The 21,694-nt window shown below is 37.3% G+C and overlaps 1 pseudogene; it reads left to right on the forward strand.

The window, feature by feature from the left end:
- The first annotated feature begins 212 nt into the window (after positions 1-212).
- Positions 213-12,883, forward strand: LOC113344538 (annotated as a pseudogene).
- Positions 12,884-21,694: the final 8,811 nt, after the last annotated feature.

Consider the following 21,694-nt stretch of genomic DNA (forward strand, 5'->3'; position numbering starts at 1 on the left):
TGGCTGATTTCCCTGCTCCAAATTAGGTCAATTCTCAGGCATTACTCCATGTGCTTTTAATTAGGAATAATACAACCTTGCCATCCATGATAAATATAAATATGCATGGAGTGGCTCTCTCATTCTTGTTATAACTAAGTAGTCGCACACTTTAAGTTTTAAAGGTAGAAATTTTGTGTTAACTACGAAATATAAATTATATAAAGCAAGCAATGGAATTGTCTGGTATTGTTGAATCTCTTGAGAATAAGATCATCCTTATCACTGGTTCTACCGGGTTTCTATCCAAATGTACGTATTTAACACAAATCAGTGCTGCAGTTTTTAGATAATCGATCATGTAGTATGTGTATCTTATATGTTTTTTACCTGATACTCTTTACGTACCTTCTTAATCATATCCTTATCCTTCAGCTTTGACCAAATCGTGTATGCAGTGTTTGTGGAGAAGGTACTTAGGGTTCAGCCTAATGTGAAGCATCTCTATCTTCTTTTAAGAGCTGCTGATGCATCATCCCCTACTCAGCGTCTGAATAAGGATGTGCGTACAGGATTTCAATTAATCATCATCGGCTTTCTTTAACTTAGTGAAGTCCAAAAGGAATTAAGTAACTGAATGTAATGTTAGCTTAATTTGGTTTTGTAGGTGACAGGGAAGGAATTATTTAGAGTGTTGAGAAAAAACATGGTCTTGCGTTCGATTCCTTTATATCCGAAAAGGTGACACCTATTTTTGGGGATGTCAGTTTAGAAACTTGGGAACAAAAGACTCTGATTTGGAAAAGAAAATGCATAAAGAAATCCACCTTGTTGCCAATTTTGCTGCGACTACAAATTTTAATGATAGGTATTCAATAACAAATTCTTTTGGAGTAGACACAAACCGTTTTCTATCGTCCTGACTATTTTTTTGTTGTTGTTTTCTTCTTTAATACTGTTTATTAGATACGATGTGTCCCTGGCTGTGAACACAATGGGAGCTAAGCATGTTTTAAATTTCGCGGAAAAGTGTGAGAACCTAGAGTTGTTTCTCCATGTATCTACAGGTAACTTACAAAAATATATTCATCCCACACCCTACATCCAATTGTGTGCATGCGGATTTTGTTCAAACCACATGCATTTTTCTTATGACACTATTCAAAATAATTATCATATTATGTACATATTCGCAGAAACTGCTAATACGTAAAACCTTCTATTCATGCACATATGGAACTATGACATGGTATTATGATGATCGAACAGCTTTTGTAAGTACTGGAGAGACGCCAGGAGTTATATTTGAGAAACCTCTAAGTCAAACATTGAAGGAATCTTCTTCAATTTTGGACACAATTGAAGAAGAGAAGAAGTTGATCCAACAGAGATTGGATGAACTCAAAACTGAAAAAGTCTCAGAGAAACAAGAAACTGCTGCAATGAAAGAGCTTGGACTTGAAAGGTCTTTAAAGAGTTTTTAACATTTCAAACAAGTTTGAGATTATTTCCTGCACAAAAGCCTTGTTTGCAATTATGACCTCATTCATCTTGTTGCTTTCCTGGTGTTGTCAACGGAGCTAAACTATATGGATGGCCCAATACATATGCACTTACAAAGGCATTAGGGGAAATTATAATTGGTCAACTCTTGGACAGAAATTTTCCCGTTGTTATCATAAGGCCTACGGCTATAACCAGTATTTACAGAGATCCATTTCCTGGATGGAGAGAAGGATTCAAGTAAGTCAACTAACCACAAAATACTTCAGTTTAAGCTTACAGTCAGAGCAGGTACATGTCACTTGTCCGAGCTACAGTGACGGAGCTGTGATTTCAAACAGTATTTCACTGTGAACAATGTTATTGCTAAAAAAACAAAAATTGTTACTAACAAACTAAATAATGATCCCTTGTGCCCAAGCAATTCTATCACTTAGCATGTCATGCAAGTAAACCTAGAAGACATCGTCAAAGCATAACCTACGATCATCACTATGTAGTCCATGGCTTTCATTTCTCACAAAAAAATGAAGAGAAGAAAAAAAAATTGTTAAAGGGAGACCGAAAAGCGACCTGAGGAGAGCGAAAATCGTAGTCAACTCACTAACCGGGCGGTGCGGCTACGATTTGGTCGGATTACATACTTCAAGTATGTGGCCCTTCTTTAAATGATGACATGTCGTATAAAGTAATATAAAATAAAAAAAACAGTTTCATTACCTTACATTTAGTTGAATAGGTGTCAAAAAATAAAGAGGGGTCACATAAAAAATGTATGTGGCTCAGCCACATCGTAGCCGGGACGCTAACCGGGACCTGTTTAACTTATTTTTCTAACTCGGACCAAATTACCCTACTAAATACATAACTCACACCCTCCATAAACCATTCTACCACCCACCACCGTCAAAATCATGGAGTTGTGAGTAGTCCCCAGACCCCCTTTTACCAAATCTCTTCAAAATTCTATTTGCACTTGAATGACAGAGATGTATGAATCTCTTGTGTACGTTTTTTTTTTCAATCCTGTTAAAGGACGGGTGGTTCCATTGGAGGGGCGCAAACCTAATAAGACAAAAAAGATCATTAGGTGGTAATTCAAGTGCCCCTTATCAAAAAAATATGGAAATGACCAATTAACCCTTATTGTTAATAATTGAGATTAGTGATGATAATCAAGCTTAGTGTTGCTAATTAATTTTCACTTATAATAACTCTAAAATCAGATTTTTAGAGTTATAAAAAAAAAGTTTAGAGGAAAAGAAAAAGAAAACTTATGTGATATTTGTGAAACACTACATTTTGATTCACTCAACCAAAATGAGTGATTCCAGTGGCAAATTTGAGATGGGTGAATCTCTATACGATAAAGAAAACAAATACTACATACCTCTTGATGGAGATCCTGATATGGAGTATTTGTTAGATGGTAGAGATGTTTTAACCCATAGTGAAGGTCAATCTCAACCAATTGAAGAAATTACCCAACAAAGTGAAGAACCCAGTACTGAAAATCACCAGGTATACTTCTAAACTAGTTCCCAATAACTTTTTGTTGCTTAAAATTCTCTAAAGAACGTAAAAAAAAAATCAAATTTTTAAAAATTTCAGAAGAACTTACAGTTGGTAATTAGCTAGTCACCAACCGTAACTGTATGTTACGTTTCGTTAAGTATCCAATACCAACCGTAACTGGTTCAATTTGGGGAAAAACCCAATCGTATTACCAGTTACGGTTGGTAGAAAATTTTCGAGACGAACCGTAAGTCCAGTACGGTTGGATATGTCCTTCAGTGGTTACCAACCGTAACTCATCATGTGCATGGCAGTATTTACTGCACTCTTTACGGTTGGTAATGTGTAAATCGAGACCAACCGTAACTTGATTACGGTTTGTTATCTGTGTTTTTACCAACCGTATATTTCTTTTTCTGTTTTCATTTTCATTTCACCCTATTTACGATTTGTTACTGGAGGACCATTATCAACCGGAGTTAAGTTACGGTTTCTAAATGATTGTAGTTACCAACCGTATCTCTGTTACGGTTGGTGTTTCCTGTGTCGTGTCCAACCGTAGCTTTATATATGTTTTCATTTTGTTTCCTTGTTTAGACTAATGTGGGTATATTGTTGTCCAGATCGTGGATGTACCTCCCCTAATGGATGAGCAACCTTTAGCAAATCAACTTCTCACCGAAGATTCTAGCTCTCACTATTTAACCAGGAGACATGGGAGGAAAAAGATGATGCAAAGCATTGGGCTAGAGAACGAGGCAAGTTGATTATGTGTATCATAGTTTGTAATGGTACCACTAGTGAAAGTGCTTTTCAAATGGTTTGCGAGTGTAGTGGACAACATAGAAGTCATGCAAAAAAGGGTACCATGCAAGTAGCAAAGGCAAAGAGGAAACAAACTACGTTCACTAAGAAGACCTGATGCCCTTTCAAGCTTCAATTTAAAATGAACGCGACAAAAAGGTGGTTTTTGGAGAAAGTTGTATGCGGTAGTCATAACCACCCTATACCGGAGGGTTTGCTATCACATTCGTATGTTGGACGCCTTACCGAAGAAGAAGAGAAGATCGTAGATTCACTGACACAAATTCGTATGAAGCCCGTTGATATCCTCGCTCACTTAAAGGAAACAAACCCACAAAATGCTTCTACTTTGGCTAACATCTACAACGCAAGAACAAAATTGAAGGCTAAGAAATGGGAACAAAGGAACGAAATGCAACAATTAAGGCATTTGGGGGAGGCGAATAATTACTCGGTTTTCGACGATGATGATGAGAAAGGAAAAATAAGACATCTTTTGTTGGATAATCCTGAGTTTGTGAAGTTGGCACGGTGCTCTCATCAAATCCTTCTAATGGATTGTACATACAAAACCAACAAGTTTGAGATGTCGTTGTTGAACTTTGTCGGACAAACTTCTACCAATGATCCTTTTAGTGTTGGTTTTTGCTTCTTGAAAGATGAGCTCGAAGAGAGCTATGTGTGGGCATTAAACCAAGTGAATCTATTCTACGTAGAGGGATATACTCCAAAGGTGATTATTACCGACAAGGAACAAACTTTGTTGAATGCAATAAGGAGGGTTTTCCCGGAAGCTCATAACCTTCTTTGCATGTTCCACTTGTGGAAAAGTATTGAAACTAAGTGCATGCGCCTTGTCCGTCCAACCAAAAAAAGAGAAATGGATAGAATAAAGAAACTACCGTTACATCAACAAAAGGATGGCAAAGAGAAATTTAAGAAGGATGACAAGTTGGCGGAACTAAAATGGGAAAGTTTCAAAACGGAGTGGAGAGCCTTGACCTATTCTATCACCGTGGATGAATATGAGGATAGAGCTCGTATGTTAGTGGCTCATTGGAAAATAGGTTATCCAAGTGTTGTGAAGTATTTGTTGGATAATTGGTTGGATCCGCACAAAGAGAAGTTCGTATCAGCGTTCACTAACCAATATAGGCACTATGACAACCAAGCTACAAGTACGGCTGAAGAAGAAACTTCATAGTTGTAATGGTGGGTTAGTTGCGCTATTCGAAGCCATGGATTCGTATTTCCGCCGGGATCACGATAGAGTTACAGAGTCTTTTGAAAAAAGCCGAAGTAAACAACACACCAAATGGTTAGACAATAAGTGGCTAAGGGGAATTACACATCAAGTTTCGCACCGCGCTATTGATAAGATAATGTATGAAGTACAACATTATGAATTGGGGGATTATGAAGAAGAGTGTGTTTGTCCAAACATGACAAGTTTGGGACTCCCATGTCGGCATGTTATAGCCACATACCAAGACAAAGTGATCCCGATTCAAGATGTTGATCCCTTTTGGAAACAACTATCATTCAGTGAAACAATTTTTGATCAACAATTTGGAGGAACGTTTGCCGATACCGAGATTGGTCAAGCTCTAGCCGAGAAATATGCTACACTAATCCAAGGCCAAAGGAAAATATGGTTGAGTAACTTGAGAGATTTCGTATATCCACAATTTAGGTATGATATCAAGGAACCACCAAAGGGGAAGAGTAAGGGGAAGCCTCCTACCAAAAAAAAGACGTACATAGGAAATAAAAAAGCAAGGGAATTGGCGGAAGAATCAAAGAAAAGAGATCCTTCGGGTTATGAATGGTTGAGAAAGGAATATGAAGCGGAGGATGAGATGGAAGAAGATGATGTTCAAGGTAGAAACAAATGAAAAAGAGGTCAAGCGGATAAAGAAGAACCAAGCCGTCGAAATGTACAACAAACATGTATCGAGATTCCTACTCAAGAAAGTGCAACAAGCAAAATTCATGTTAAAGGAAAAGGTCCGGTATTTCGCTCTAAACAACAACAAAGTGGGAAAACAAATGATGGAGTTAAAGGTAAAGGTTCCTATGTCGGTCCCGAGGTTTCAAAGGAAGTGGTTGTTAAAGGAAATAGTTGCAAAGAAAGTGGGAAAACAAATGATGGAGTTAAAGGTAAAGGTTCCTATGTCGGTCCCGAGGTTTCCTCCCAAGATAGTTCAATAAAAAGACTTGTTGGTAAAGTTGGTGTTAAACAATTAGCAAGGAACAATGGAAAGAGTCTGATGGTTGAAAAAAATCGGTCAAGTGGTGATAAGGAGAAGGAGACGATATATACAAAAGGAGTGCCTAAACCACCACCTAGAGATGAGAACGACCGATATAGACGGAACTATCACATTCGCTATGAATATTACCTTCGTTTTTTCCTCGACTTTATTCGTGATCATATCAAGGCCACGGAGGATGTTCATGGTGATGGGAATTGTGGTTACCACGTCTTCGTGGAGCAACTTGGACCCTTTGAAGACGCGATAGGGTGGGGTTGTGACCAAGTTACTTACGTAAGGCAAAAATGCTTAATGGAACTACGTGGTTACCGCGACTTCTATATGTCGATGATGAGAATTGAAAGAGACGAAACTGATGAGGTGTTAAATGAGAGCTTCGCAAAAATGGAAAGGCGGTTAACCGGCAATATATGTTTGACAAGCGAATATTGGATGCACATTCCTATATGTGGCCAAATACTCTCCAACGCATTCAATTGCGTCATTCATTTAATCTCCAAGACCATGAGCCATACATTTGCACCAACAAGAAACCCGTTTCCCGAAGATTTGTCAACAACAAAAACTGTTGTCATGGGGCATGTGGAAGGAAATCATTACATCGTCCTCTGATTGCATGAAGGAAGCCCATTACCTCCATTGTGGAGGGAATTTGGTTGTGACGGTGAACTCCCCAAGACTTGGTGCAATCGATTTGAGAAAAGGATTGAATTATGGAATGCCATAATGTTGTCAATGCCGAAGCAATTCATAGTTATGACCGATGATGAAGAGGATGCTTAAATATTTACAAGTCTTGGTGAAATACATTTTCTATTTTGTATTTTGGTATTTTGACTAAATGTGATATGATTGGCAAGGTTTCAGAGTAAGTTACGATTGGTAACTAGTGAGGTACGGTTGGTAACTAGATTCAATCACCAACCGTAAGTAGTTCCAGAAACAAATTTTATCTGCCATTTGCATTTACGGTTGGTCCCGATAATACAGTTACCAACCGTAACTAGCTTTAGAAACAAATTTTAACTGCCATTTTCACTTACGGTTGGTATTGATAATCTAGTTACTAACCGTAACTGACCCTGACACCAAATACAAAGTAATTATAAGTAATTTAAAACCATTAAACCATGTTTATTACTAAACCAACACTACAACCATCAAACCATTACAAATATAAATGACATTACAACTCATTCATTCATGCGAACTAAAAGGATACTAATATCCGGGTCTACGAGTGCGATAGAAGTCTTTAAGGATGTTGAAATGAGGTAAGTATTGAAAATTCGACCTTTTCCACCTTCTCCATTCTTGAATAACTTCAAATTCATAGTTATTATCCATATGCTAAATTTCATAATCTAAAATCCATAATTAACACACAACTATTAGTTTGTCATAATATCCATAAGTCGAAATTCATAACTAACCACACACAACTAACATAAATCCATGACTAAGCATGACGGCCACCACGACCCCTTTTATTGGTGCTACCACCACCACGAGTTTTAGGACAACTACCACGAGTTTTAGGACCATCATGACGACCACCGCGACTACCGCAACCACGACCACCTCTTTGGATAGTGCCCACACCGTGCACCACCTCTTCATCATTTGTCTCTTCGCTGCTAGATGAAGGTTGATGACGGCTACTACCTTCACCTACAAGAGAGTTTCTACTCCTCTTTAAGCCTCTTTCGTCCGTGACCAACCCCTCATACATTTCTTCCATGTTTAGATTTTGCATGTTCCTTATTTGGTCTTGCAAGATCCTTTGTTCACGAGCTTTAAGCACACCATTACGACGGATGCATGAAGTCATGCTATTTGCCAAAGCTTGTCCTCGCTCTTTCTATTCACATATCAAAAAGAGTGTTAAGAGATTATTTCATAATAATCATTAATCTTAAAATCCAAAGTCATGAGGATAACAAAATTACGTACCGACATGAAATATAACTTCTTCCAAGTCAAACCAAATAAACCTTTTTTCTCTTTAGTCTCGTCGACCGCCTTCCTTTGAGCCATAGCCTCTTGAATATATGGTTGGGCCTCCGGATCATTATTGATCACATATGGATGACCAAAATGAGAATACCAACCCATGTAATCAGCAGTGGCTTCTTTCGTGTTGTTACAAGGAATTGCCTCTCCCGCTGCGAGTTGGTATCTTTCTTCATGGCGGTTCTTCCAAGCATCAACCGTTGGAGTTGGCATGTAGTTGAGCAAAATGGTGGGGCCTTTTGTCTCGGATCCTTCCTTGGATAATTTGAAGTTTTCCTTTACAACCCTTTGTTGAATATGATCAATTTGGCGTAGAGTTCGACGAGGATTGGTCATAACGTAACCTGTGGGATGACACAATGGTCCATTGTAACCTGCGGTCTCTGTGAACCTACGAACATCAACTCCATTTTCAATCCTCAAATAAGGGTCAAAGATAACATCTTCAACAGTGAAAGCATCTATTTTCTCCCTCATTTGAATGAGCTTATCCTCTTTGTTCCTTAGTTGTCTGCCAGGAACTTCTTTCCCGTAGGGACATAATCATGTTCTTCCAACTCAGTAGGAGGTCTCAGGCTCGGAAAGTGGTCATAAACCCATGCCTAAAAAATAAATTAAGTATAAAAAATTGACACATGACTAAATATATAACAAATAAAGAAAAATGTAACCAAACTTACCATTAGAAGCGCAACATTCCCGACAATTTCAGTAGCTCCAACCCTAGAGGCCTTTGTTAGGCTGTCAAGTAAATATGCAAGGGTTGCAGTGGCCCACGAATAATTTTTGATGTTTTCCAAATTCTTCAACAGTTCTAGGTAATGAATATTGACCCTATTTCCCGAGTTATCGGGAAAGAATACGGTCCCAAGAGAATACAACAAATACGCTATGGCTGTACGCCTAACTGTTGTTTCATCCATCACCTTACCTTCCCTTTCCTTTGCTACTGTTCCTTCAAACTTGGTCCTAATATTCTTCAACAATAGCTTTTTGATGATTTTTGGTTTATGTGGTTCAGTAGGGTCATAACCACCAGCCAACTGAAACTCCATCTCAGTTTCATCTTTCTCCCACCCAAGTGTTTCTTGAACAAGGATATAAAGGTCAGTCCAAGACATGTTGTTGTCGAAACCTTCAAACACAGATTGTCCTTCAACTTCAAGGTCAGTAATTTGATTCACATCGTCCGATGTTATTGCCATCTCTTCAAATGGAAGATGAATCATATCGGTTTCAAGCTAATATCGTTCCCTGAAGGCAGAGACCACAACACTATCATACTCCGATTGAAGGTGAAGAATTCCAGGCCCTAGTCCTGTACTAGCCACTAGATTGCGAACCGAAGCATATTCTTGACTTAATGGCCAATGCTTACCCCTTTGACGCTTGAGCAATTTAATGCATCTTGCGTGGTCCTAAGAAAACAAATATATAAAAATATAAGCATATTATGGTGAACTGAAATAAACAAACAAAATGTATCAACATAATGAATGTTTTAAGAAAAGTAACAAAATACATACCCTTGTCTGACAGACTTTTGCGGACCAGGAACCGGTATAACCAAATAAGATTGAAGACTTATCTGGGGCCTCGCCCCAAGGTCTTTTATTCTTCTTCGGTGGAAACAACAAATCTTTGCCTTTAGGAATATGCATCCCTTTCGGTGCGGGCTCCTTTCTCGGCTTCTTTTCTTTCTTTTGCCTTGGAGGTGCAGCTACAACTACCTCTTTTCCCTTGGTATTTTCTACCTCTTCATCATTTTCTTCCTCTTCCTTTTCTTCATCATTTTCTTCATCTTCTTTTTCTTCATCATTTTCTTCGGCGACCTCTTCTTCATCATTTTCTTCATCTTCCTCCTCTTCATCATTTTCTTCCTCTTCCTCCCCTCCATCATCATCGGTTCCTTTAAATTCTTCTTCATCTTCATCATTATTAGTTTCTTCCTCCACAATTTCATTTTCGTTGCCTTCACGGTTAGTTTCGACTCCGACCTCTTCTTGATCATTATGTTCCACTCCTTTTAGCTCAACTTCATATTCATCCACAGGTTGTTCCCTCAACTTAATTTGAAACTTATTCTTCATCTTCTTCTCATTCTTGTGGATACCTCTATTATTAACCCCTAAGTGCTTGTCACCGCGAGGGGTGGGCGTATGATCAATCGGGGTTAAGTCATCTCCTCTATTTTTCTTCCTACACAAGCATTACAATTGATTGATTTACTAAGGGTAAAACAAATAATATATACAACAAAAAACAAAATGGTGAGCCTGCATAGTTACGGTTTGTAACCAATGAACAGAGACCAACCGTACCACTCACACGATTGGTAAATAGTGAATCGAGACCAACCGTATCAACGATATGGTTGGTAACTGATGTATCGAGATCAACCGTAACTAAACTACGGTTGGTATTTTATCTTAGTTTTCAACCGTAAGTTTTCTTTGGCCAAATACTAACATACAGGATGTTCTACGGTTGGTAATGGATGTTGAGTTACAAGTCGTAACTCAAATACGGTTGATAATATTGATGGAATTACAAACCGTAGAAATAAATACTAAATAATGTTGTTTTGGCAATAACTAAATACTGCGCTCGTCAAGCTAAATACAACCCTCTCTGTCAACCTAATTAATATAAGTGTACAAAACCCACCGTCATCTTCATCATCCTTATTCTTGTGTTTTCATATAATTTTGAACTTACGACCACAACTTGAATGTACAAGGACTCATGCGCCGACGGTTAAAGTCTTGAGTCGGTGATTAGAAAGAAATCTAAGGTTGATGCTATAACTTGTTCCATCGGATCTCTTTCACAGTCGCCATCGGCGACAAATTAAAATTATCTAATATGGTTCTCATAGGATCAAAGAAAAGACTTATTTAAATATGAAATAACATAATAAAAAAACTCCTAATTTTATAATAATTGCACCAAACACAGATATAAAATAAAATCTCCCAGGGTAATTTATTAGGATTTCAATTGGTTTTGATTATCATCCTTTGAATGACATTTGTTTTCATAGCTTGAAGAAGGTGAAAAAATAGGTGTAAATTATTCCAAACAAAGTCCAAGATCAATACTCAGATGATTAAAGAAAATGGAAGAGCGAGGAAAGGTTGAAGAAAGTCGGTCGTTAATAGCCTAATAGGCACAAGCATAACTGTGGGTTTTATCACCCACACAACCAAGGTTAACAAACATTTTGTTTTTCATTCAAGGGTTGTAAATATTCAAAACCAAGGTTGTATTTAGTCAGTGCTTTTTTTTTTATCTATTTCGAAAACAAAACAAGTCATAAAACCCAAGGTGACCAAATGTGGTACAAAAACCCCACTCAAATGTTGTGATCCATTAAAACTTCATCGTAAACAAAATTGATATAAAAACCCCCAATTTTTAAAAATTGATACAAAAACCCCAAATTTAAATATTGGTTTCATCAAATTTTATTTTGGTTTCATCATAAAAATTCAAATTTTATGATGAAACCAAAATAAAATTTGATGAAACCAACATTTAAATTTGAAGTTTTTGTATTAATTTTGTTTTGATGAGGTTTTTGTGTTACTTTTGTTTTGGTGGGTTTTTTGTGCAAGGATGGTGACACCTTTGAAGTTATAACTCGCGGACCGTTTCAAAAAATCCAAAACTTCTCCTCCAACTTAATTCAAACTGATAATGAACGATATGCATCGTTTTATTGGCTGTAATCTGCAGAGCACTTGACCCCATGGTGATCAGTGTTGGAAAAGGGAAGTTACCTTGTTTTCTTGGGGATTACGAGTCATTCTTTGACATTGTAAGTTAATCCTCGTTAGCTCTATTTGACGCGTAATCAAATTATACTCGGGCATTTTATGTACTTTGTGATCAGATCCAAGGATCGATTTGCTAATGGAAACTCTGAATATGACTTGATGAAACAGATCCCTGGAGATATGCTGGTAAATTCTATAATAATGGCGATTGTGAATCACGGAAAAGCAAACAATCTTATTTTCTGTCGAGGTGACAACAATATCATCTACCACATTTGTAGTTCTACACATACAAAGCCGACAAGGATCGTTAAGCTGTTAGAATATGCTTATGATTATTTTCTTGAGAATCCAGTATGGAAGGATGGAGATAACGATGAAACTGTTAAGCCCATTTTCTTCCCTACCATGTCTAGCTTCCAGCGGCACATATATAACAATTATGCGGGACCTATGAAGGTTAGTGAATAAAATAACTAATCTACGATGATGGTCTTAACATTTCTAGAATCAATTTTGTTCACTTTTTTTCGAAGCATCAATTTTGTTCACAATAAGCACAGTCAGACTAATGCATTTTAAACCGAGCAAAAAAAAAAGAAAGACTAATACATTTTTTTTTCTTATGAAGGAGCAAAAAGTTCAATTTGCAAAGCGGTTGGCTGAACTTTTTGAACCTTATGTACTCTTTAAAGGAACGTAAGTAACTTCATCATGAAATTAGTACTGGCATCTTTTTCTTATTTTGATTGTAATTTTCGCAATTTTCTGTTGGCCGAAGAAGGCCATAGAGTTAAAGTAGGAAATACATAATATTGCTTTTTGGTGTTGAAGTAATCTTTGAAATTTGTGGCTTGCAGTTTTGATACTTCGGCCTCTAATGAATTGAGAATGTGGAGCAAAGCATACTACGGACCTGGAGAGGCATATATGTTTGATTTCGACCCGAAGCACATTGATTGGAAAGATTATATGATGAATATTCATATTCCTGGTCTCATAAAATATTGTTAAACCGCATGCAGGAAATATTAGCAAATTATAAGTTCAGTCGGAATCAAGTTATGAGCTATCAGGTATCGAAATATGAAAAATAGTAAACACGAGAATTTCTGGTTTTCAAAATGTATTGAACGAGAATTTCTAGTTATCCAATTGTATTTGCAATTTCTTGAATTATTAGACACGGTAAGTGTGTCCATGACTCCATAGTCTGTGTGTCAAGTCAACATTGTTCAACAGTTAACTTGACTATTATAGTTTGTCTGTGTGATTCACACGAGTATTGTTTTGTTATTACATCTCAATGATTTTCCTTAAATAGTCTTGTAAGAAAACAATGTATGTAATCTTGAACACTATTCAGTTTTAACGAATTCTTTGTTTCTCATGAATATTTAATCTCTAGGGTTTAATATGTGTCGTTATTAGTTTGTATTTGAAGCCTAATGTAATTTGGAAAAAGTAAATGCAATGATTATTTTATTTGTGAGGGCGACTTCTTTGTTACGAACAACTCTTGGATTTAGCTTCTTTGTAGGTAATCTTTTCTTTCACGATGGATAAAATATTTCCACTCGATTTTTTTCTTTTGACAGGATAGTGTAGTGATATTCACTACAAATGCATTCAGTTAACAGTAATGGATGAGAAGAAGGTTAGAAGAAAAGGGTTTTGATAGGAATAAGATGAAGAAGAAAAAGTAAAGAAAAAGAAAAAGAGTTGGAGAAACACAGAGATGAGGATAAGATTATCACAATAAAATATAAGCATCCAGCTATCAGAGTAACAACTCATATAGCTAAGGTTCACGTACAACATGTGAAAAAAATACGAAAGGCACTAGATATATAAAAAATAAGGTCCACCGTACTAACAAACAAGAGGGTTCCCCTAAGATGATAACTAACTACTATTAATCCATGACAGATAAAATAGTAGTCCCTAGACTAGATCTAAACTCCTTCAGATAGGTGTTTGTTTGGAAATTATTTCAAGCAAAGATCAGGACGACGAGTGAGACCCCTACTTCCACAGTGGAAGGAGTATGAGATGTTAGAGAAAATGAGTTTATAAAATAGTTTGGTTTTTGGTCTTGGTGGGATTGGAACTTAGGATCTATTGGTCACTAAGGACACTAGCTCATTTTCACTATTTGTGAATGAACCTTTAGTCCCACATAGGGAAAACTAAAGATGATACCTCTCCATAAGTATTGAAAATTTTGATATTAGAGTGGCCCTTGGGTCATTAGCACTTTTGTGTGAGGGAGAGGACTTAGGCAATGGGCTAGTTGGTGCAATCACACATTTTGATATTATCTTATTTGGCAAAACTTCTTTTGAATTTTTGAATTAATACTTAAAAGATTTCAAACAAAATAAATCTTTGGGCGACTTTATGTCTATGCATGAACGTTATATCAACATAAATTTGCATGAACGTTTTATATCAAACTTAAATTTGCATGAACGTTTTTATTTCAAATTTAAATTTGCATGAACGTTTTATATCAAACATAATGACGCATGAACGTTTCAAACCGTTGGAAAAAATCTGAATTAATTGAAATTGTTTTAATGCGCGTTTATGAGACCTCTCTCTATTCTCCCCTATATAAAGCGATCACTTTCTCTCATTTCGTTTTGTGTCCAGAAGAGCTACTATCCTCTTCTTTTCGTCTTCTCCACCTGTGTGGTCCTTTATTTTTCATTCCGTGCGCAATTGTTGTTGAGGTCGTAAGAGTGGGCAAGTACTGTAGTGCTAACAGTGTTTGCAACGGGCAGTTTTATCCTGGATACGAACTTGACCACAGGGTATAGGCATCACTCATTCTTGAGGCGTACCGGTCAAATATCGTGTTAAGGACAGCGTGTTGAACACGTGACTCTGTCCTCTGTTTGCATTCCAATTGAGTGTCTATTTACTTTCCAGAAATTAATCCTTTTATTCTTACATCTTTTTAACATCTTTCTTGAGTGTTTTATTGTTACAGACGCAACAATCTTAACACGATATTTCTGTTTTCTGTCTGTAACAATGGGTAAGAACGATGTTGAAAGGCCTGCAAAGTTTTCTGGAAAAGACTTTAAGAGGTGACAGTCAAAAATGTTATTCTTTCTAAGTTACCATGAGTTGGATTCATATGTTCTGAAACCTTTTGATGAATCACTGAATGATGCTGGTCGTGAGTCTTCTTTAGAAGAATGGAAGAGGAACAATTACATGTCTAAAAATCATATTCTGAATTGCTTGGAGGATGTTTTGTATGATTTTTACAATGCTAAAGAAAACTTCTCTGCTTTTGATTTATGGGCCGCTTTGGAGGCGAAATACCAAGATGAAACTGCCGGAAGTAAGAAATTCTTGGTAGCTAGGCTTTATGAGTATAAAATGGTGAATGAAAAATATGTGGTTGATCAATTCCTTGAACTCCAGCAAATTATGAATGAAATTCTTGTCGAAGGTATGGTGATTGATGAAACTTTTCAAGTGTCTACTGCTATCGAGAAATTGCCTACTTCCTGGTCCGAGTACAAGAAGAAACTGAGACATGAAACTGCTGAAGTTACTATGGTTGAACTGGGTAAGAAAATTCAAGTTGAAGAATTGTTGTGCTCCAAGGACAAAAATGTATCTTCTTCAAGGGACATGTCTTACAAAGCTCATGTGACTGAACACAAAGGTTCCAATGCTGATAAGAACCGAAACAACTCCAAGAATCCTCCAGGCAAGAAAGGTATGTTTCAGAAACCTAAATCTAGCATTAATAAAATTAAGGGTGATTGCTATGCTTGCGGAAATCCTGGCCATATGGCGGTTCACTGTAGAAACCGTAAGGACCTTAAAAAGAAAAATAATGCTAATTTGGTTGAAAACAACAAAGATGAATTTTCTGGCACGGTGTCTGAAGTAAATTTGGTAACAAATGTGAGAGACTGGTGGGTAGACTCTGGGGCTACCAAACATGTCTGTGGGAACAAAGAAATGTTCACCTCCTAAAGTAAGGTAGGGGAAGGAGAGAAACTCTATATCGGTAACTCATCTGCATCTGCGGTTGTAGGAAAAGGCAAAGTTGGGCTCAAGCTCACTTCTGGCAAGACTCTCACTTTGAATGAAGTTCTTCATGTTCCGGACATCTGCAAAAATCTTGTTTCTTGTGTTGTTTTAGATGATAAGGGTTTTAAAATTGTAATAGAATCTGGGAAATGTGTTGTAACTAAGGGTAAGGATTATGTGGGGAAGGGTTATAAGACTGAGGGTCTGTATAAGCTTAATGTAAACTATGCTGTAATGATTCTTCTGCTTATGTTTGTGAGTCTTTGAACGTTTGGCATGGTAGACTTGGACATGTAAATTATAAATCAATGCTTAAACTAGCCAATGTAGGCTGCATACCCAAATTTAGTTTGGAAAAGGAACACAAATGTGAAATATGCGTAGAATCAAAGTATGCTAGAAAACCTTTTAGCAAAAATGTTCATAGAAATTCTAAACCCTTAGAATTAATTCACTCAGACCTAGTTGACATGAAATCAGTTCAAACTAGAGGCGGTAAGAAATGGTTTGTTACTTTTATAGACGATTGTACTAGGTACTGTCATATTTATTTGCTTAGAGGTAAGGATGATGCCTTAGAAGCATTTAAGAGGTTTAAACTAGAAGTTGAAAACCAATTGAATACTACCATTAAAACCATTAGGTTTGACCGTGGTGGTGAGTACATAACTCCTATAGGAGATTTCTGTGTAGAACATGGCATAATACACGAGGTTACCCCTCCTTATTCACCTCAGTCGAATGGAGTATCTGAACGTAAGAACCGCACCCTTAAGGATATGATGAATGACATGTTAATTAGTTCAGGATTACCTTCGAACTTGTGGGGGGAAGATGTCCTCTCAGCCTGCTATATCCTGAACAGAGTACCTTTTAAAGGATCAGATAAAACTCCATATGAATTGTGGAAAGGTAGACAACCTTCTTTAGCATACTTTAAAGTGTGGGGGTGTTTGGCTAAGGTTCAGATCCCTAAAACTAAAGCAACCAAGATAGGATCCAAAACTGTTGACTGTGTCTTCATAGGGTATCCTGAGCATACACCTGCATATAGATTTATGGTTGTGAATTCTGATGTTTCTGAAATTGGTGTAAATACTATTATGGAGTCTAGGGATGCTGTGTTTTTTGAAAATGTTTTTCCTTTAAAATCTGACTCTCGTAAGAGAGGTGTTGATCCCATAGATGTTCCTTCAACCAGTCAGACTTTACCTTTAGAGGAAGATGAAGTAGAATTTGATCTTAGGAGGAGTAAAAGGGCTAGAACCAAAACCTCTTTTGGACCTGACTTCATAACACTAGCAGAGTATGATCCTCAGACTTATAGAAAATCCATGACTTCTTCTGAAGCTCCGTGGTGGAAAGAGTCTTCTATTAGTGAAATGGAATCCATCAAAGAAAATGATACATGGGAGATAGTAGATTTACCTCCAGGGTGTAAGGCCATAGGATGTAAATGGATCTTCAGGAGGAAACGTAAAATAGAAGGAACTATTCAAAAATACAAGGCTAGGTTAGTAGTCAAAGGCTACAAACAAAAGGAAGGTGTAGATTTCTTTGATACTTACTCACCCGTTACGAGAATTACTTCCATTAGGATGTTAATTGCTATAGCCGCGGTTCATAACCTAGAAATACATCAAATGGATGTAAAGACATCTTTTCTACATGGTGAATTAGATGAAGAAATTTACATGGAACAACCTGAGGGCTTTGTAGTGAAAGGTTGTGAAAACAAAGTTTGTAAACTGAAAAAATCTTTGTATGGATTGAAACAAGAACCTAAACAATGGCATGAAAAATTTGATCATGTAATGTTTTCTAGTGGTTTTAGAATCAATGAATCTGACAAGTGTGTATATACTAAGCTTGTAAATGATGCCTGTGTGATTGTATGCTTGTATGTTGATGATATGCTTATACTTGGTACAAACATGGATGTAATTAATTCCACTAAGAACATGCTGAATGAGAACTTTGACATGAAAGACTTAGGCCCTGCAGATGTAATCTTAGGGATGAAAATTAGGAAAAATTCTAACGGTTATAGTCTTAGTCAATCTCATTATGTTGAATCTGTGCTTAGAAAATTCAATCATTTTGATTGTAAACCTGCTTATACTCCGTATGATCCTTGTTGTAAACTCAAAAAGAACAGAGGTAATGGAGTATCACAACTTGAATACTCACGAGTTATAGGAAGTATGATGTATTTGATGAACTGTACTAGGCCAGACATTGCTTATGATGTGAGTAGGTTAAGTAGGTATACTTGTAATCCAGGGCAGGAACACTGGGATGCACTTTTTAGAGTGTTGAGGTATTTGAAATACACGTTGACCTTTTGTTTAAATTATGAAAGGTATCCTGCCGTCCTTGAGGGATTTTGTGATGCAAACTGGATATCAGACTCAGAGGAGTCTAAGTCTACGAGTGGATATGTTTTCACTCTAGCATGTGGGGCTGTTTCTTGGAAGAGTTCCAAACAGACCTGCATAGCTCGATCCACTATGGAATCTGAGTTTATTGCGCTAGATAAAGCAGGAGAGGAAGCCGATTGGCCAAGATGCTTTTTAAAAGACATTCCTCTCTGGCATAGGCCTGTGCCGGCTATATCTATACATTGTGATAATCAAGCTGCCATAGCTAAAGCTAAAAACAACTACTATAATGGGAAGTCTATACATATAAAAAGAAGACACGATACCCTAAAACAACTAATCTCAAAAGGCGTTATTTCCATTGATTTGGTTAAGTCCAAGGAGAATATCGCGGACCCTTTGACGAAAGGTTTGTCCAAGGAGATAGTTAGTAATGCAGCTAAGGGGATGGGGCTTAGGCTCATTAAATAAACTTGCCATGAAGGATACTCAACCTTGCTGACTGGAGATCCCAAGATCAATGTTTCGAATGAGAAACTAATTTGTGGCGGGTCAAGGTAAACACTATCAGAGAATTCATTCTCTGCCCCTTCCCTATGGTGAAGACGTGATAGTGTGACTGCATGTGAGGATGACTTTCTATTAAGTCTCAATGAGTTCTATTGTTTCAATTTTAGATTGAAGTGGGGTGTAGCAGTAAACACTCTTGATAGAACTCACCTATCTGAATGTGGAAGTGGGTCGCTTCCTATGAGAAGAGAGCTGATTCTCTAGAGCATTCGGAGAAACGGGATTTGTCCAGGGCCAAAAAGGACACAACGGCACGAACTCGACAGCACCTAGAGAGATATCACGCGTGGTTATTATCGCGGATTACACCAAACGATGGTAGTTCAAGACATCGCGTTCACTGTCCATCAAGTAGTTCCGGCAATTTCTCACTAAGCAAAGGTTCAAGACCTCATGGACACCTCTTTCCTAAGTGGTATTTCTCGCTTTCCGTTTTCTGATTTTTTATCGGTATTTCATTCATGTGGGGGATTGTTAGAGAAAATGAGTTTATAAAATAGTTTGGTTTTTGGTCTTGGTGGGATTGGAACTTAGGATATATTGGTCACTAAGGACACTAGCTCATTTTCACTATTTGTGAATGAACCTTTAGTCCCACATAGGGAAAACTAAAGATGATTCCTCTCCATAAGTATTGAAAATTTTGATATTAGAGTGGCCCTTGGGTCATTAGCACTTTTGTGCGAGGGAGAGGACTTTGGAAATGGGCTAGTTGGTGCAATCACACATTTTCACACACGCGCGGTGCTTCGCACCGAAGCACGCACGCCGCCGCTGCCGTCCGTGCGGGCCGGGCCGGGCTCGGGTTCGGGTGTGGGTGTGGGTGTGGGTCAAGACTTATCTTTTTTGGCAAAACTTCTTTTGAATTTTTGAATTAATACTTAAAAGACTTCAAACAAAATAAATCTTTGGGCGAATTTATGTCTATGCATGAACGTTATATCAACATAAATTTGCATGAACGTTTTATATCAAACTTAAATTTGCATGAACGTTTTTATTTCAAATTTAAATTTGCATGAACGTTTTATATCAAACATAATGACGCATGAACGTTTCAAACCGTTGGAAAAAATCTGAATTAATTGAAATTGTTTTAATGCGCGTTTATGAGACCTCTCTCTATTATCCCCTATATAAAGCGATCACTTTCTCTCATTTCGTTTTGTGTCCAGAAGAGCTACTATCCTCTTCTTTTCGTCTTCTCCCCCTGTGTGGTCCTTTATTTTTCATTCCGTGCGCAATTGCTGTTGAGGTCGTAAGAGTGGGCAAGTACTGTAGTGCTAACAGTGCTTGCAACGAGCAGTTTTATCCTGGATACGAACTTTACCACGGGGTATAGGCATCACTCATTCTTGAGGCGTACTGGTCAAATATCGTGTTAAGGACGGCGTGTTGAACACGTGACTCTGCCCTCTGTTTGCAGTCCAATTGAGTGTCTATTTACTTTCCAGAAATTAATCCTTTTATTCTTACATCTTTCTAACATCTTTCTTAAGTGTTTTATTGTTACAGACGCAACATGAGAACCATCATAGCACTTGATGGTTCTTTTCCGCTCGAATTAAAAGTTAGATAATTTGAATGACCGTACGAATGTAAAACTACCGCTATAACTCATGACCTAATTTTAATTAGAAGACTGATATATCCTACCAAGAAAACGCAATCTTGGGCTATCCCAGTGCCTGATGGGTATTCATTAGGCTTTTATCAATATATGTCGGAAATAATAGGTCAGTGATATAATTAAAATGGTTAAGGCCTTCTTTGGTTCATGTTTCCTCCTTAGGCAAATTAGTCACAGCTTTGTGTCTCTTATACCTAATACAAGTACCCCTAGGATGGCGAAATACTACGGACCCATTAATTTGAGTAATGTGAGCCATAAGATAATTTCCAAGCTCCTTGCTAGTAGGCTCAAAACTGTCATGGACAAGTTTATAATCCCATACCAAGTTGTTTTTCTCCCTTATAGGAAGATTACGGATATTATCGTAGTAGCTCACGAATTGGCAGATACAAGAAGAAAAATAGATCAAACTCTGGGATTATGGCAATGAATACACATATGTCGAAATCTTTTTAAAGATGACAAAATATAGCATCTACCCGAGAACTGACAGTTGAAGAGTAATACAGTTAAAACGCGAAATAAGACTCAAGGTTAGATGTCGAAAGACCTGAAGTAAAATTCCAAAGATTAAACCACAGGTGGCAAACACAACAGAGACACGGAGACAGACGCATAAGACCTTAGTCCAAAAACAAAGCTAAGAAAAACCTCGATGTTGTCAGCTAAATGAAGACCTGGAAAGCTAGATTTTTTGTGACAAACGAGTGCAATGAAAGAAAGTAACTTGGATCAGTTGTCATGTGCTTAGCTATCTACATGTAATCTCTACGTTCATACAATCTAAAAATCTCCAGAAAGGCTGATAATGAAACTAAGATCATTTCACTAATAGAAATCATACTTCTAATGTGTATATGTATCCTCTATGATTCTCTTCTAGACCGACTTAGAAGATAATCAGAAACTCTAACTTTACATTACCGAAAATTTATTCAGAGATCATATATTAGAGTGATAACGACGATTAATTTTTCAAAATAAGGACTACAATCACCAACATTCGAAAGTATGCTTCTCGGTAGAATTTTGTATAGACGACACGAAATGGTACCCTTTCCTGGTAACCTTTGAACAAAGACCCGCCAATGAACCACTGAAGGCGATGAAGCTAACATCCCAGTGCTATCCCAGTGCCGTAACGAAAATAAAGAGTTAAGAGGGGGAAAAACAAAAAAGGTA

Source organism: Papaver somniferum, chromosome 1 (assembly GCF_003573695.1).
Source record: "Papaver somniferum cultivar HN1 chromosome 1, ASM357369v1, whole genome shotgun sequence".
Taxonomy (NCBI): domain Eukaryota; kingdom Viridiplantae; phylum Streptophyta; class Magnoliopsida; order Ranunculales; family Papaveraceae; genus Papaver; species Papaver somniferum.